Source organism: Myotis nattereri, assembly GCF_964212035.1.
Source record: "Myotis nattereri genome assembly, chromosome: 19".
In the NCBI taxonomy this organism is placed as follows: Eukaryota; Metazoa; Chordata; class Mammalia; order Chiroptera; family Vespertilionidae; genus Myotis; species Myotis nattereri.
This window is the reverse complement of record NC_138095.1, coordinates 26,396,319-26,413,854: the sequence shown is the minus strand read 5'-3', so window position 1 is coordinate 26,413,854 and position 17,536 is coordinate 26,396,319. Positions and strand designations below refer to the sequence as shown.

General features: G+C 52.3%; 1 gene segment (V, D, J or C); it reads right to left on the bottom strand.

Moving 5' to 3' along the window:
• Nucleotides 1-6,051: 6,051 nt before the first annotated feature.
• Nucleotides 6,052-6,512, bottom strand: LOC308535036 (immunoglobulin lambda variable 8-61-like). The segment is given in 2 exons: nt 6,467-6,512; nt 6,052-6,365 (listed from the first exon to the last, which is right to left on the bottom strand).
• Between the last annotated feature and the right edge of the window lie 11,024 nt (nt 6,513-17,536).

Here is a 17,536-nt window from a genome sequence, read left to right as displayed (position 1 = left end):
GGGCTCTATGGATTTAATGGGAATTGGGTTTATAAGGTCTAGGTCCAAATCAATTGCCATTTATCACATATCATTCCAAAATCAACAACAAAACACAGAGAGAGGAAAAGGTGCGGTCATGGGAATAGAACGGGAGGGAGGGAGCCTGTGTCTGAGAGTCGTGTCCTTCCTGGGGAGGGGCCCGGAGCCTGGAGATCACACGCTCCTCACAGTGTAATTTCCAGGAAAAAGACACCCAGCTTCCTCAGGTGTCAGGGATCAGAGAATAAACATCCAGGCCAAGGCAGGGAGCAGGTGACACACAGGGCCTGGGTGAGGTCACCTCGGTCTCCCAGGCCACAGGAGCGGGACCTCTGCTTTTATAAAACCTTTTATTCTTTAACTCTAGTTCACATTTAATACTATGTTGTATCGGTGTCACGTGCACAGCATAGGGGTTGCACAATCCTGTGCTTTACAAAGTGTCCCTGGTACCTGGGCCCACCTGGCACCGCACAGGGCTATCACAAGGCTGTTGTCTGGCTTCCCTGTGCTGTGCGTTCACTTTCCCGTCACTGTTTGGGAAGCAGCAATTAGTACTTTATCCCTCCGACCTTTTCACTCCGTCTCCTAGACCCCCTGCCAGCAAGAAACCATGAGTTTGTACTCTGAGTTCCTATCAATTTTCTTGGCTTATTTAATTTGTCCTTTACATTCCACATTTGAGTGAAATGTTATGGTGTTTGCGTTTCTCTGTCTGACCTACTTTACTCAGCAACATCCCCTCTAGGTCCCTCTGGGCACCTGGTTGCTCCCATAGCGCGGCCATTGTCAGTGACGCTGCAGGGAGCACGGGGTGCATGCAGTTCTTCAAATCCTTGTTTTGGGGTTTTGCTGGGTAATGAGGCAGGTTGGCCTGTAATTTTTTTAAGGCCTCTCCATGCAGCTTTCTAGAGTGACAGCACCATCTGCATTCCCCCCAACAGTGCATGAGGGTTCACTCTTCTTCAGGTCTTTGCCAACAATTGTTGTTTGTGGATTTGATGACAGTCATTCTGAGGATGTGAGGTGGCATTGCATTGTGGGTTTAATTTACATTTCTGTGATGGTCAGTGATGTTGAGCATCTTTTCCTCTGTCAGTTGGCCTCTGTGTGTTCTGTTTGGAGAAGTCTGTTCAGGTCCTCTGCCCATGTTTTAATTGGATTGTTTTGTGGGTTTGCTTTCTCTTCTTGTTGTTGAGTTGTATGATCTCTTTATAAATGTGGGACATGGACCCCTTCATGGGATGATCATTGGTGAATAACTTCCGCTCAGTAGGTTGTCCTTTGTTTTGTTGATGGTTTCCTTTGCTGTGCAAAAACTCTTTCATTTATAAATCCCATTGGTTTATTTTTTCACTTGCTTTCCTTGCCTGGAGTGATATATTAGAAAAAAAATGTAGGTAAGATAACCGCCAGAGGTTGTAGAGCCCATATATATTTCTTTCAGAGTTTTATGGTTTTGAGTCTGACATTTCAGTCTTTCATGCATTTTGAGATTTTCTCTGATGTGGAGTAAGGTCGGTTACCATATAAGGAGAGGAGCTTCTCCAGCTTCATGTTAAACCACCTCCTGGAGAGCGTGTGGACGGAGAGATTCTGGGACAAACCCACGTCCTGACTCAGTGGGTCTATGAGGGGACTTGCATGTCTACCAAGCGCCCTTCCCATGCTGTCTGGGCCATTTCCACCTTCAGGCTTTTTCTGCATCAGAGGCTGAGCCAGTCTGAGCCCATGAGGAGGTTCTGGTTGCACTTCCCTGTGGGTTTACATCACTGTGTCAATATAGCTACCCATGTGCAGAGCACAGTGATAGTGCACTTCGTCCTCGGGCTGGGCCCCTGAGATGGTGAGCGCGGCTTTGTTCCCAGAGATGGAGCCAGAGAAGCGGTCAGGTATCCCAGAGGGGCGGCTGCTTGTGCTGTGGATTAGCCTGCGTGGAGGCTGGCCTAGGGTCTGCTGTAACCAGGTCGGGCGGTGACTTGTAGAGACTGCCCCAGAGCTAAGGCCACAGGTGAGTGTGACTGTCCCTCCTAGAGATACGGACTTGGATGCCTCCTGGGTCACCACGGTCTGAGAATCCACCCCTGAAACCAACAGGAGAGAGATAGGTGTTATGAGGGACCAAGGTCACCCTGAGACCCTGCTGTTCCGTGTCCCCCAAGGATGCAGAGGCCCTTCCTCTGACCTGAGCTGTGCGCCAGGAGCTGGAGCAGAAGCACCGTCCAGACCATTGTGGGGACACTCACAGGATGTGGCTCCTCAGGCTCCTGGGCTGCAGGGGGGAGTCCTGGGCCTTTTCATGCCTCCCACACCCATTAGAGGAGAAGGTGCGTCATGCAAATCAGCTTCCCTTCTAGTCCTGCCCCAGGGTCACCTTGCTGTCCCCTCGGGGGCAGGGAGGGGGATAGAACGAGGCAGATGCAGGGCCCCCACACAGACTGTCTGCCTCCTCCTCAGCCTCATCATGGTTCTAGTGACCTCCTTCCGGACCTGGGGTTCTGGGATGGAGCGGCCCAGGGCAGGAGAGAGGGAATGAGGGAAGGAGGGAGAGAGGAGGGAGGAAGGGAGGGCGAGCACCATATTTCAACTTATGTAAATAAAGGCTTAGACACTGGAGGGCACAGCCAGCAACTTCTGACTTAGGACGCTGGATGGCAGGTCAGAAGGTGGCAGAAGTGATGGGCGAGGACCGCCTGTGCCAGGCGACGGGAGCGTAAGACAGGTCGACCGCTCGCGCCTTTCACTCTCTCATCTCCCCGCGGGAAACTTGGGGTTCAGGGGTGAGGAGGTGGAGAGGGCAAGTGACCGTGCTGGGGAGTCCCCGGGACTCTGTGCCGAGGCCTCACTGCTGACGTTGAGAAAGCCCCTCTGAGGTGTCTCCTCTGCCGTGTGCATGGAGCAGCGGAGATCATTTTTTAAAGCAAACTTATTAGTGTGCTGTGTCTGTTTTGTAAATCAGGTCGGACTATTGGATCCATGAGGGAGGGGTGGGATAGGAGACAAGTGTGGGTGTCAGAGCTGAGGGCTCATGTGGCTCCTGGGCCCAGGTGCAGGGAAGTCACACTTGAGTGAGGACCTGCCTGCCCAAGTGTGCAGGGGCCAGTAGAGTGTGTTCCCAGATGCCTGGCCCAGAGCCCTGAGCTCTCATCCCAGTGCACCAGCGCCCCCTGCTGGTCCCAGAGCACCTGTCCTCCAGCCCATGTCCTCCACCCAGGCCTCCTGGGAGGGCTCTGTGATCTTCCTGAGGCCACTCCCAGGCAGGAGGATGAGCAGGTCCCACCTCTGCTGCTGGGGTTGACCCGTTATTTCCTCACGTTCCTTGGGACCCGCACTAAAGTAAACGACTCGCTACGGTCCCAGACCTTAAAGGAACCTGCTTGTTGGCTTTCCCTCTGTCTGCCTGGCCGCTGGGTTAATTTCTGGTGCATGAGCATTTGGAGCAAAGATTGACGCTTAATGTTCCCCAGAAAGCCCGTCAGTTCCTACCTGGTCTTGATTCCCCTTGGTGATCCTTTAGGGTGAAATATGTGGTGGTGGTTGTTGTCTCTGTGGCTGTTGTGAGGGGCTCCTGTCAGAGTCCCAGCCCCCAGGGGACTTGTCTTCGCCTTTTCCCTCTGCCTTTGCCAGGAGAATACAACGATGTCGGGGAGCAAGTGTCTTGTGTTCTTTGGTGACTTCTGCAGGTTCTCATTTACTCTGATCGTTACACTGCCCATTCCTGCTTTCGGCTCTTGAGCTATTTAAGATGTGATTCTCTAGTTTTGTCATTATGTTCAGGACAAGGTTTGACATAAAACTGTGTTAATATTCATGAACTCTACGCCGCTGTGGAGTTCTCTTCTCCCTCATGGGATGTAGAAGTCCTCACTTTCTGTTCTCCAATCTTTTTGGCTTTAAGTATATGCGTGAGGATATCCATGGATTGAATAGCAATTAGGTTTGTAAGGTTTAGGGCCAAATGAACTAACCTTGATCACAATCATCCCAACAACAACAGCAGAACGCAGAGAGGAAAGAGGGAGAGGCCACGGGATAAACTGGAGGAAGTGCGCCTCCTCTGAGAGCCGTGTCCTTCCTGGGGAGGCACCCGGAGCCTGGAGATCACAGGCTCCTCACAGTGTAATTTCCAGGAAGAAACACCAGCTTCCTCAGGTGTCAGGGGTCAGAGAATAAACATCCAGGCCAAGGCAGGGAGCAGGGGACACACAGGGCCTGGGTGAGGTCACCTCGGTCTCCCAGGCCACCGGAGCGGGACCTCTGCTTTTATAAAACCCTAAAAACTTGTTATTCTTTAACTCTAGTTTACATTTAATATTATGTTGTATCGTATTCACATGGACAGCATAGGGGGTTGCACAATCCTGTGCTTTACAAAGTGTCCCTGGTACCTGGGCCCACCTGGCACCGCACAGGGTTATCACAAGGCTGTTGTCCGGCTTCCCTGTGCTGTGCGTTCACTTTCCCGTCCCTGTTTGGGAAGCAGCAATTAGTACTTTATCCCTCCGACCTTTTCACCCAGTCTCCTGACCCCCTGCCCTCTGGAAACTGTCTGTTCAGACTCAATTTACTTTGTCTGTTTATTGTGTCCTTGACATTCCTCATTTGAGTGAAATGTTATGGTGTTTGTGTTTCTCTGTCTGACCTACTTTACTCAGCACCATCCCCTCTAGGTCCCTCTGGGCACCTGGGAGCTTCCACAGCCGGGCATTGTCAGTGACGCTGCAGGGAGCACAGGGTGCGTGCAGTTCTTCACATCAGCACTTGGGTTTCTTCACATAAATACCAGAGGCGGCAGTGCTGGGTAATGAGGCAGGTTGGCCTGTAGATTTTTAAGGCCCCTCCGTACAGCTTCCTAGAGTGACCGCACCATCTGCATTCCCACCAACAGTGCATGAGGGTTCCGTTTTCTTCACATTTTTGCCAACACTTTTGTCTGATAATTTGAAGACAGCCATTCTGAGGATGCGAGGTGGCATTGCATTGTGGGTTTAATTTACATTTCTGTGAGGATCAGTGACGTTGAGTATCTTTTCCTCTGTCTGTGGGCCTCTGTGTGTTCTCTTTGGAGAAGTCTGCTCAGGTCCTCTGCCCATGTTTTAATTGGATTGTTTTGTGGGTTTGCTTCCTATCTTGGTGTTGAGTTGTGTGAGCTCTTTATAAATGTGGGACATGAACCTCTTTATGGGATGATCCTTGGTGAATACCCACTTCCATTATATCACTGGGGGTGTCTTTTTGTTTTGTTGATGGTTTCCTTCGCTGTGCAAAAACGCTTTACTGATAGGCAGTCCCTTTGGTTTATTTTTCTGTTGCTTTCCGGTTCTGAGAGGATGTATTAGAGAAAATGTCGGTAAGATTAATGTCAAAGCCTTTAGTGACTACATTCTTTTCGGGGTTTTATGGTTTTGAGTCTTACGTTTCAGTCTTTAATCCATTTTGAGTTTATTATTTGATGTGGAGGAAGGAAGGCAACAATAGGAGGAGAGGAGCTTCTCCAGCATTCCTGTGGAACCTCCTCCTGGAGAGCGTGTGGGCATAGAGTTTTTGGGACAAGAACAGAGTCCCTGGCTCAGTGGGTCTATCACCGGAATTGCATTTCTAACACCCGAGGGAATGCGCCATTTCAAGGCCAAAGTAAGCATTGAGGTTGTCCCCACAGGGGATTCCTGACTGGGCTGTGTTGTCAGTGTTCTTTGAGTCAGAGGAGAGTTACAGCCTCACAGTGGGGTCTCTGAGACTCACTATAGGTTTATACAGTTGGGAGCTGAGCCCGTCCCTGTAACTATGGGCGGAGAAGAAGAGGGAAAGCCCATTCTTGCAGGAATCATATGATGAGATGGACCCGTCTTGGGAGTGATGGAGGAGGCACATGACCAGGAATAACTAGAGAGGAGAATGGAGCCAGGGAGCCTTCTTTCCATGGTGTGTTGGCAATTTCCACCTTCAGGAGTTTTCTGCATCAAAGGCTGAGCCAGTCTGAGCCCATGAGCAGGTTTTGGTTGCACTTCCCCGTGGGTTTGCATCACCGTGTCAATAGTAACTACTACCACCTATTTCCAGAGCACAGTAATAGTCGGCCTCGTCCTCCGCCTGGGCCCCCGAGATGGTGAGGGTGGCCTTGTTCCCAGAGATGGAGCCAGAGAAGCGATCAGGGACCCCAGAGGGGCGGCTGTTTGTGCTGTAGATGAGCATGCGAGGAGGCTTGCCTGGGGTCTGCTGGTACCAGCTGGGGTAGTTACCACTAGAGACGGCCCCAGAGCTGAGGCCACAGGTGAGTGTGACTGTCCCTCCTAGAGATACTGACATTGACGGCTCCTGGGTCACCACGGTCTGAGAATCCACCCCTGAAACCAACAGGAGAGAGACAGGTGTTATGAGGCACCAAGGTCACCCTGAGGCCCTGCTGTTCTGTGTCCCCCAAGGATGCAGAGCCCCTTCCTCTGACCTGAGCTGTGCGCCAGGAGCTGGAGCAGAAGCACCGTCCAGACCATGGTGGGGACACTCACAGGATGTGGCTCCTCAGACTCCTGGCTGCAGGGGGGAGTCCTGGGCCTTTTCATGCCTCCCACACCCTTTAGGGGTGAAAGTGTTTCATGCAAATTAACTTCCTGTGTCTTCCTGCTCCAGAGTTACCCTGTAGTCCCCTGGGGGAGAGGGGCTTTGAAAGAGGCAGATGCTGGGCCCCCACACAGAACAATAGACTCCACATTAACTGAGACGCTGAGGGAGGGGGTTGAAGTCTTTCACCAAGTCAGTGCCCTGATGTCCTGGTGACCTGAGTCCTAACTTCCTTCCCTGGAGGGTCTGAGACTGAAGGATGAGGTGGGAGTGTCCGCCCTCTCCTGGCCCCAGCAATGTAGTTCTCAAAACTGACCCCATTTTGAGGAACACTGCTTCCTTCCTCAGGAAACCCCTCCTTGTCTTTGGAGGATTTAGCAGTTAGTCCTTCCTCCAGCAGTGACTCTTCTGTCCAACCATATTGGTACCTGAACCAGGAAAAGAGATCTGGGGACCAGAGCCGGGGGTTGTAATACAGACAGATGCACTGCCAGGCAGGGGTGGCCACGCTCTTTTGTCCTAGGAAGCCATCAGTTATATGATGGACCTTCCAGTTAAATAGGGCTTGCGGAGAAAGGTCACAGTGTCACCATGATATTGTGAGAAACCGATTAACATCTGACATAACGAAATAGGAGCATGTAGCTCATGATGAGACATGAGATCAACACTGAGTGTGAGCGAGTCGGTGTGAACATCACAGAACAGTTTACAGTCCCTTTCCCTGAGGGGCAGGAAGAATGGGAGGGATGGAGACATGTAAGGGGATGAGCAGGGACAACATGTCTCCAGTCGTTGGGGAAGGTGATACATATGGCGTTCATCAGAGGGGAAATGACACTGATTTATGGTATTTATGTTGGAATCACTAGCCAATCATCTATGCATTAACCCTGGCATGATCAATTCAATTTTTCATAGGTCACAATTCTTCCACCAAAATTACTTTTTGTTGTGTGATTGCTTCTCTCTCTTTGCCTGTGAATGAGGCCGGGACAATGACTCCATGAGGGAGGGGTGGGATAGGAGACACGTGTGGGGTCAGAGCTGAGGGCTCATGTGGCTCCTGGGCCCAGGTGCAGGGAGGTCACACTGGAGTGAGGACCTGCCTGCCCAAGTGTGCAGGGGCCAGTAGAGTGTGTTCCCAGCTGCCTGGCCCCCAGCCCTGAGCTCTCATCCCAGTGCACCAGCGCCCCCTGCTGGTCCCAGAGCACCTGTCCTCCAGCCCATTTCCTCCACCCAGGCCTCCTGGGAGGGCTCTGTGATCTTCCTGAGGCCACTCCCCAGGCAGGAGGATGAGCAGGTCCCACCTCTGCTGCTGGGGTTCACCCGTTATTTCCTCAGGTTCCGCTGGACCCGCACAAAAGTAAATGACTCGCTACGGTCCCAGACCTTAAAGGAACCTGCTTGTTGGCTTTCCCTCTGTCTGCCTGGTCGCTGGGTTAATTTCTGGTGCATGAGCATTTGGAGCAAAGTTTGAGGCTTAGGATTCCCATAAAAGCCTCTCAGTTCCTACCTGGTCATGATTCCCCTGGGGGATCCTTTCAGGGTGAAATTCGTGATTGTTGTTGTTGTTGTCTCTGTATTGGTTGTGACATTCCGTGCCCCTGTGGGCATGTCTTGGCTTTTTGCCTCTGCCTTTGACTGGCGACTATAATGACGTGAAGGGAGACATGTCTGTGCTCCAGATTAGTCCTGTAGCTTCTCCTTTATCCTTGAACGCTACACTGATAATATCTTCTTTTGGTTCTTGAGGTGTTAATATCCGTTTTTTCTAGTGTTGTAATGTTTTTTCACCACAAGGGTTGATATAAAATGAATACTATTATGAATGAAAGACTACCCCTTTTAGAACTTTTCTCCCTCATTGGGTTTAGAAGTCCTCATTTCCGGTTCTCCCGTCTCCATCGGCCTCATCAAGGATATTGGTGAGGAGCCCCATGGATGCCATGGGAATTGGGTTCTAGGGTCCAGACCCACGTCAGTTAACATCGATCACACGTCATCCCAACAACAAGAACAAGTGCAGAGGAAAGAAGGAGAGGCCACGGGAGAAACTGGAGGACGGGGGACTCCTCTGAGAGCCGTGTCCTTCCTGGGGAGGGTCCCAGAGCCTGGAGATCACACGCTCCTCACAGTGTAACTTCCAGGGAAACCCATACCCAGCTCCCTGAGGGGTCAGGATCCAGAGAACACACATCCCGCCAAGGCCAGGAGCTGGGCACGGGCAGGGTGTGGCAGAGGCTGCCCAGGTCCCAGGTCACAGAAGCTAAACTTCTACTTTGCTTTTTTATTTAAATTTATTTCTGAGTGACAGTTATACTCAATGGTCCTTTGTGTTTGTTTCATGGGTGTAACATGGTGGATGGATAATCATATGCTTTACAAAGTGTCCCCTTGATATTTCCAAACCCACATGGAACCATAGGCAGTTCCTACAATGTTAGTCACTGTATTCTCTATGCTGTACTTCGATGCCTGCGACTGTTTTATAACCACCAACTTATACCTCTTACTCCTTTCAATGTCTTCACTGACTCCTCCATCCCCCCTTTCCTCTGGCAACCATCACTCTGTCTCTGAATCGATGAGTCTGTTTATTTTGTTCATTCATTTCTTTTGTTCTTTAGGTTCCACATGGGGGTGGAATCATCTGGTGTTTTTTTTTCTCCCCCTGACTTACTTTACTTTGCCTAATACCCTCAGGTCCATCCACAGTGTCATAGGCTTTCATTGTTGTTTCTCTATAACCGGGTAAAGTTCCACTATAGAGAGGTACCAGCACTTTATATCCGCCTTTCTCCTGACGGGCACTGAGTCGCTCCCATAGCTCGGCCATTGGAAAGGAGGCTGCAGGGAGCATGGGGTGCATGGACTCCTTCCAATCAGTGCTTCCGGTTTCTTCAGAAATACACCCAGATGTGGAGTCACTGGGTCATGAGCAGTCTTCCTTGGAATTTGGTTGTTGTTGCTAATCCTCACCTGAGGGTATTTGTTCTACTGATTTTCATGGAGAGGGGAAGAGAGGAACAGCCATTTCCACCCTCGCTCTTTCCTTCTGCATCTCAGGCTGAGCCAGTCTGAGCCCATGAGCAGGTTTTGGTTGCACTTCCCTGTGGGTTTACATCACCGTGTAAGTATCAGTACTACTACCCGTGTACAGAACACAGTAATAGTCGGCCTCGTCCTCGGGCTGGGCCCCTGAGATGGTGAGGGCGGCTTTGTTCCCAGAGATGGAGCCAGAGAAGCGATCAGGGACCCCAGAGGGGCGGTTGTTGGTTTGGTAAATGAGCTGGCGGGGAGGCTTGCCTGGGGTCTGCTGGTACCAGCCGGGGTAGTTGCCCGTAGCGACAGCCCCAGAGCTGAGGCCACAGGTGAGTGTGACTGTCCCTCCTGGAGATACTGACATTGACGGCTCCTGGGTCACCACGGTCTGAGAATCCACCCCTGAAACCAACAGGAGAGAGACAGGTGTTATGAGGGACCAAGGTCACCCTGAGACCCTGCTGTTCTGTGTCCCCCAAGGATGCAGAGACCCTTCCTCTGACCTGAGCTGTGTGCCAGGAGCTGGAGCAGAAGCACCGTCCAGACCATGGTGGGGACACTCACAGGATGCGGCTCCTCAGGCTCCTGGGCTGCAGGGGGGAGTCCTGGGCCTTTTCATGCCTCCCAGACCCATTAGGGAAGAAGGGCCTCATGCAAATCAGCTTCCCCTCTAGTCCTGCCCCAGGGGCACCCTGCTGTCCCCTGGGGAAAGTCCCCAAAGAGACAGATGCCGGGACCTCACACAGTCCAGGCTGCATGGCGACTGAGACGCTGAGGGAGGGGGTTGACTCTGTCACCAAGTCAGCGCCCTGGTGTCCTGGTGACCGCAGTCCTCACTTCCTTCCCTGGAGGGTGTGAGGCTGGAAGATGAGGTGGGAGTGTCCACACCCCCTGCCCGGCCCCTCAATGTAGTTCACCCCGAATCCAACCCCACCCCTGGGAACACTGATCCTTCCTCAGTGAAACCCCTTTTTGTCTTCGTTGGAGGATCTTAGCGGTCACACTCCCTGCAGCGGTGAGTCAGGAGGAGGTCACAGATCTCAGGTCTGGGCTGTGAAGGGCCTGGGATCTCCCCGACTCAGTCCTGGACCCTGTCCCACTAACGCTGTTTGGAGACAGGGCTGGGGGTGCTCACACAGACAGTTGCACCTCCAGGCAGGGATGGCCCCTCTCCCTTGTTCTAGGACAGTGGTCGGCAAACTGCTGTTCAGAAAACTGGGGCTCGCGAGCCACATGCGCCTCTTTGGCCCCTTGAGTGTGGCTCTTCCACAAAATACCGACTTCTGCACATGGGCCACAAAGTTTCAGTCACACTGTACGCGCGAGCCTGCACGTGGTAATTTGTGGTATTTTGTAGAAGAGCCACACTCAAGAGGCCAAAGAGCCACATGTGGCTCGCAGGCTGCAGTTTGCTGACCACGGTTCTAGGAGGCCATCGGGTATATGGGGTAGGTTTACATTAAATGGGATTTATAGCAGAAAATGCCACAGTGTCTCCATGGAATTATGGGATATCTACGCACATCTGATGGAACAACATAGGAGCTTTCTCAGAAATTAGAACAACGTTGTGTGTGAACAAGTTGGCGTGAACATCACATAGGACATTGTGACGGCCCCTTTCCCCTTCCCTTCTGCTGTGGGGCAGGAAGAATGGGAGGGTGAGCACGGGATTGGGATGTAAGGGGGTGAGCAGGGCACATGTCCCAAACTGACATCCTTCCCGTCCCTCTAATGAAACCTCTTGTCCAGCGAGGGAGGAGGGGGAAGAGCAGAGGGTTCTGGGTCCCCATGGGGAAGCCCCAGCGCTCTGCGCGCTCAGGCCTCATTGTTGGAACTGAGTCTCCCACCCCAAGTGTCTGTGACCCGGTGTCCAAGGCACCCATAGGCCATGTTTCTTCATGCACATGTGTCCCGGGGGTGTGACTGTCCATCTGTCTCTGCCTGGACGTCAGGCGAGAACAACAACTCTAGGAACGGGGAGGGGGTTTATAAAATACAAGGGGAGTGTGAGGAAGGGGAGCGCTCAGGGGGCTCCTGTGAATCCTCAGGCTGCAGGGCCCATCAAGGCCGATCCCGTACACCTTCCCCTCGCCTGGGCCTCACGGGAGATGACAGGCCTCCTGCTGCCCACACATTGTCTCTGAGGAATTCGAGAACTCCTGCTGTGCAGACAGGAGCACAGCCTGGGTGTGTGATTTCAGCAAGAACTCAGTTAAACCACCGCAGATCCTTGGAGAAGAGCATGTGGCACATGGAAGGAAGCTCATCGCCGTTGGTCCTTGGAGAAGGACCAGTGAGAACTGCAGTGAGACGTCACCTCCCCAGGCCAGCAGGGCCGTGTGAACGTGAGACGTAGTGACCACGGTGGGTGAAGCCTTGGAGACATCAGAACCCTGGCCATTGCGGGGACAAACGACAAGCAACGCAGCCATATTGGGAAACGTCCACCAGTGACTCAAAGGCTGTCCTGTCACGTCATCCTATGTCTCCGTGGTCCCACTCCGAAGTGTCTCCCAGGAGAAAGGCAAACACACATCGTCTAAAAGCAAAACAAGCCATACCTGGTGCACAGGTCCCAGCAGCGCTATGCATAGCAGCCACAGATGAACACGCCTCCAATGCCCATCAGCTGAAGCGTCAACAAACGCTGGTGTGCTCAGACATTGCCATATTATTAGGTCAAAAATAATTGGACTGTTGACCCATGTCCCAGTATGGATGGGCCTCAAGTACATTATTTGGAAGAATTAATAGAAACTGTCCTAGGCAGTTTGGCTCAGTGGATAGAGTGTCAGCGGATGGACAAAAGGTCTCGGGTTTGATTCCTTGTCAGGGCAGATGCTTGGGTCATATGCTCCCTCTCCAATGGGGGACATGCAGGAGGCAGCCAATCAATGATTCTCTCTCATCATTGGTAATTCTATTTCTTTCTTCTTCTCTGAAATCAATAAAAATATATTTTAAAAAAGAATTCAAAGAAACAATAGCCACAAAGGACTACCTGTTTACCAATTCCATCCGTGTGAAATGCCCCTCATAGGAAATATGTAAACCCAGAGAATGAGTCAGCAGTTACCCGGGACTGGCAGGGCTGTGATGGGCATGATTAGAATGCATGGGACCCTCTCTGAGGGCTAAGGAAAACGTTACAACTAGACTATGGGATGGTTACACCACTGTGCACATATGCTAAATGCTGGTCTATTGTGCACATTAAACCAGTGACATTTAGGGCATGCAAACCATATCACACTGAAGTTGGGATAAAAAAAACATTTTGAGAGAGATCACCTCTCTCCACCTATTTTAAGTGGGCCTGTGTGCCTTGGCCGGTGTTGCTCTACGGATAGAGCGTCGGTCTGCAGACCAGAGAGTCCCGACTTCAATCATGGTCAAGGGCATGTACCTCAGTTGCAGGCTCCTATGCAGCCCGGGCCCTGGTCAGGGCTCCTGCAGGAGGCAACCAATCGATGTGCTTCCCTCACATCGATGTCTCTCTCTGTCTATCGCTCTCCTCCTACTCTCTCTAAAAATTCATGGGAAAATATCCTCAGGTGAGGATTAAGAAATTAATAAAATAAGAAAGTGAGTCTGTGCTCAGAACGACTCTCGAGTCGGACCCTGTAGGGTCTGCCACAGCCACCGCTTCTGTCTCACGGCATTCGGGGGCGATCGGGGGGAACAGGCGGGTTTTTGTCCCAGTTCCCCGTGGGCGTGGAGCAGTGTGTGATTGCTGATGCTGTTGTCCCACGTTGAACAGTAATAATCAGCCTCGTCCTCGGGCTGCAGGCCCGTGATGACCAGCGAAGCCGTGTTGCCGGACTTGGAGCCAGAGAACCGATCCGGGATCCCCGAGGGCCGCGAGCTGCCGAGCATCACCGTTTTGGGGGCAGAGCCCGTGACCTGCTGGTACCAGCCCACAGCATTCCTTCCAACATTGTTGCTGTTCCCCGTGCAGGACAGGGTGACCTTCTGGCCCGGAGACCCCGACAGCGAGGCTTCCTGCGTCAGCCCGGCCTGCACCCCGGACCCTGGAACAAAGGACACAGGCACACACAGTGGGGCTGAGGTCATTTCTCAGGGCGGGCGCTCAGGAGAAGAGAACAGTGTCTCCCCAGGTGCCCCATCCTCCTTGTCCCGCTCCCCCCAGTCAGTCACCTGAGCTGTGAGCGAGGAGGGCGAGGAGGAGAGGGGCCCAGGCCATGGTGGGGACGCCCAAGCTCTGCTTCTGAGCCTCAGACCCGAGAGGCCCGCACTGTCTCTCTTATCCTGTCCCCTCCTGGGAGGGCCCAGGGGAGCCCTTCATGCAAATGCTCCCTCCTCCTGTGTCCCCGGGGATAAATGTGGTGAAAGCTGTGTGGCTGGGGAGGGGGGCCTCTCACGGGGCCCTGGGAGGTCACAGCTGCTGGTCCCCAGTGAGCACAGAGCAGAGGCACAAAGCAGGGTTCCCACCCTGGCTTCCCAGCTGAGGGCCCTCACTGACCCAGGGGCAGACCCACAGCGCCCCCTGCTGGTCCAGGGTGCAGATTCACTAATGACCAGATGGGTAACCTGGAGCTGAGCAGGGAGACTGAGGCTCTGGAATTCAGCCCTGCCTTTCCCACCCCCTCCCTCTCAGGACAGGGCTGTGTGGTGCATTGTAGGAATCTGCTCTTTCCTGCTCCTCCCACTGGGTCCTGTGCTCAGAAAGCAGCTCCCCTAACCGGGAACAATTTCCTGGTGAATCAACCTTTCCAGGGGTCCAGAGTCCGGAGCCCCTTCAGGCTGAAGCTCTGAGCTTGTCACACTCTCCTCCCCTCTGAGAGAATGGATGCACCTCCTGGAGGTTTCCTGGAGAGGAGGGTGATGGGAAATAGGAAGAGTGAGTGGTCGTCCATTGTTTCCATTTCTTTGATTTTTTCTTTCCACACCCTGTAGCTTGCCTTTCACTTTCTTCTGGGTGTCTTTGATAAGCAGCTGCTTTTGCTTTTCATGAAGTGCAATTTACAACCCCCCTGTTTTTTTCATCCTTGGGACCTTTGTGCCTTCTCTTTGCCAAGATTATGACAATAGTCTTATGTGGTTTCTTAGAAGCGTTATTCCTTTGATTTTCACATTTGGACCAAGAATCCATCTGGAGTAAATTTTGTGTATTGTGTGAGGTAGGGGGTCAAAGTTCATACTGTTTTCCTATGTCTGTTGGCCTCTGAGTGTTCTTTTTGGAGACGTCTATTCAGGTCCGCTGCCATTTTGAATTGGGTTGTGTTGTGGGTTTGCTTTCTTCCCTTGGTGTTGAGTTGTGTGAGCTCTTATATATGTTGGACATGAACCCCTTTATGGGATGATCATTGATTGGTGAATATCTACTTCCATTCTATCACTGGAGGCTGTCTTTTTGTTTGGTTGATGATTTCCTTTACTGTGAAAAAACCCTTTAGTTTGATGTATCCCATTGGTTAACTTTTCCTTTGCTTTCCTTGCCTGAGGAGATATATTAGAAAAAATGTTGGTAACATTAATGTCAGAGATTTTACTGCCTACTTTTTTGGGGGGGAGTGGAGTTTTATGATTTCATGTTTACATTTCAGTCTTTAATGCAGTTTGAGTTTATTGCTTGGTGTGGAGTAAGGAAGATGACAAGAGAAGGAGAGGTGCTGCTCCAGTGCCAGGATGACCCGCTGACAATGAGCCACGGGTGGACAGATTGCTCTGACACAGGTGTCTGTGAAAGAGAGGCTAAGGGACGCTTTTACTTCGGTAGTAAAAGCAGTCCTGTTCACCTGCCTCGTTGACACTTTAGTGTAACAACAGCTTTAACTCAAATTAACCTCTAGATACAGTTAGCAGGGAACGCTCCTTGAGAAAGCATATGCTTCTGTTACAGAAGACCCAAGAAAAACCAAGCGACTCTTTAAAGAAATGGAGGGACACTGTTTAATTACGCCAGCTGACTCAGGGAATAGCTTTCCAAATCTGGGGCTGTGTTGTCAATGCTCTTTGAGTCAGAGGAGACTTACACATCACAGTGGGGTCTCTGACTCTCACTGTAGGTTGATCCAGTTGGGAGCTAAGCCCTTCCCTGTAACTATGGGCAGAGAGGAAGAGGGAAAGCCCATTCTTTCAAGAGTCTCATGACAGGATATATATGCCCTGGGAGAGACTGAGGAGGCACATGCCCACAAATCCCTGGACAGGAGAAGGGGCCCGGGATCCCCCTTTCCATGCTGTATTGGCCATTTCCACCTTCAGGCTTTTTCTACATCAAAGGCTGAGCCAGTCTGAGCCCATGAGGAGGTTCTGGTTGCACTTCCCCATGGGTTTACATCACCGTGTCAATAGTAACTACTACTACCACCTATGTCCAGAGCACAGTAATAGTCGGCCTCGTCCTCAGGCTGGGCCCCCGAGATGGTGAGGGCAGCCTTGTTCCCAGAGATGGAGCCAGAGAAGCGATCAGGGACCCCAGAGGGGCGGTAGTTTGTTTCGTAGATGAGCTGCCGGGGAGGCTTGCCTGGGGTCTGCTGGAACCAGCCGGGGTAGTTACTAGTAGAAACTGCCCCAGAGCTGAGGCCACAGGTGAGTGTGACTGTCCCTCCTGGAGATACGGACTTGGACGGCTCCTGGGTCACCACGGTCTGAGAATCCACCCCTGAAACCAACAGGAGAGAGACAGGTGTTATGAGGGACCAAGGTCACCCTGAAACCCTGCTATTCCGTGTCCCCCAAGGATGCAGAGGCCCTTCCTCTGACCTGAGCTGTGCGCCAGGAGCTGGAGCAGAAGCACCGTCCAGACCATGGTGGGGACACTCACAGGATGCGGCTCCTCAGGCTCCTGGGCTGCAGGGGGGAGTCCTGGGCCTTTTCATGCCTCCCTCACCCATTAGGGGGAGAAGGTGCCTCATGCAAATCAGCTTCCCCTCTAGTCCTGCCCCAGGGGCACCCTGCTGTCCCCTGGGGAAAGTCCCCAAAGAGACAGATGCCGGGACCTCACACAGTCCAGGCTGCATGGCGACTGAGACGCTGAGGGAGGGGGTTGACTCTGTCACCAAGTCAGCGCCCTGGTGTCCTGGTGACCGCAGTCCTCACTTCCTTCCCTGGAGGGTGTGAGGCCGAAGGATGAAGTGGAGTGTCCACCTTCACCTGTCCCCAGCAATCTAGCTCACCCCAAATCCAACCCACCCCTGGGAACACTGATCCTTCCTCAGTGAAACCCTTTCTGTCTTCTTTGGAGGATCTTAGCGGTCACTCTCCTTCCAGTGGTGAGTTCAGGAGGATGTCATGTCTGGGCTGTGAAGGGCCTGGGGTCTCCCCAACTCAGTCCTGGACCCTGTCCAACTAGCAGTGGTCGGGGGACAGGGCTGGGGGTGCTCACACAGACAGTTGCACCTCCAGGCAGGGATGGCCTCTCTCAGTTGTTCTAAGAGGCCATCGGTTCTATGGGGTAGTTTTATATTAAATGGGGTTTTCAGGAGAAAAAGTGACACTGTCTCCATGGAATTATGGGATACCTACGCACATCTGATGTAACAACGTAAGACCTTTCTCAGAAATTTGAACAACGTTGTGTGTGAACAAGTTGGCGTGAACATCACATAGGACATTGTGACGGCCCCTTTCCCTTCTGCTGTGGGGCAGGAAGAATGGGAGGGTGAGCAAGGGATTGGAATGTAAGGGGGGTGAGCAGTGCACATGTCCCAAACTGACATCCTTCCCGTCCCTCTAATGAAACCGCTTGTCCAGCGAGCGAGGAGAGGGAAGAGCAGAGGGATCTGGGTCCCCATGGGGAAGCCCCAGATCTCCGCGGGCTCAGGCCTTGTTGTTGGAACTGAGTGTCCCATCCCCAAGTGTCTGTGATCCTGTGTCCAAGGCACACGTAGTCCATGTTTCTTCATGCACATGTGTCCCGGGGGTGTGACTGTCCATCTGTCTC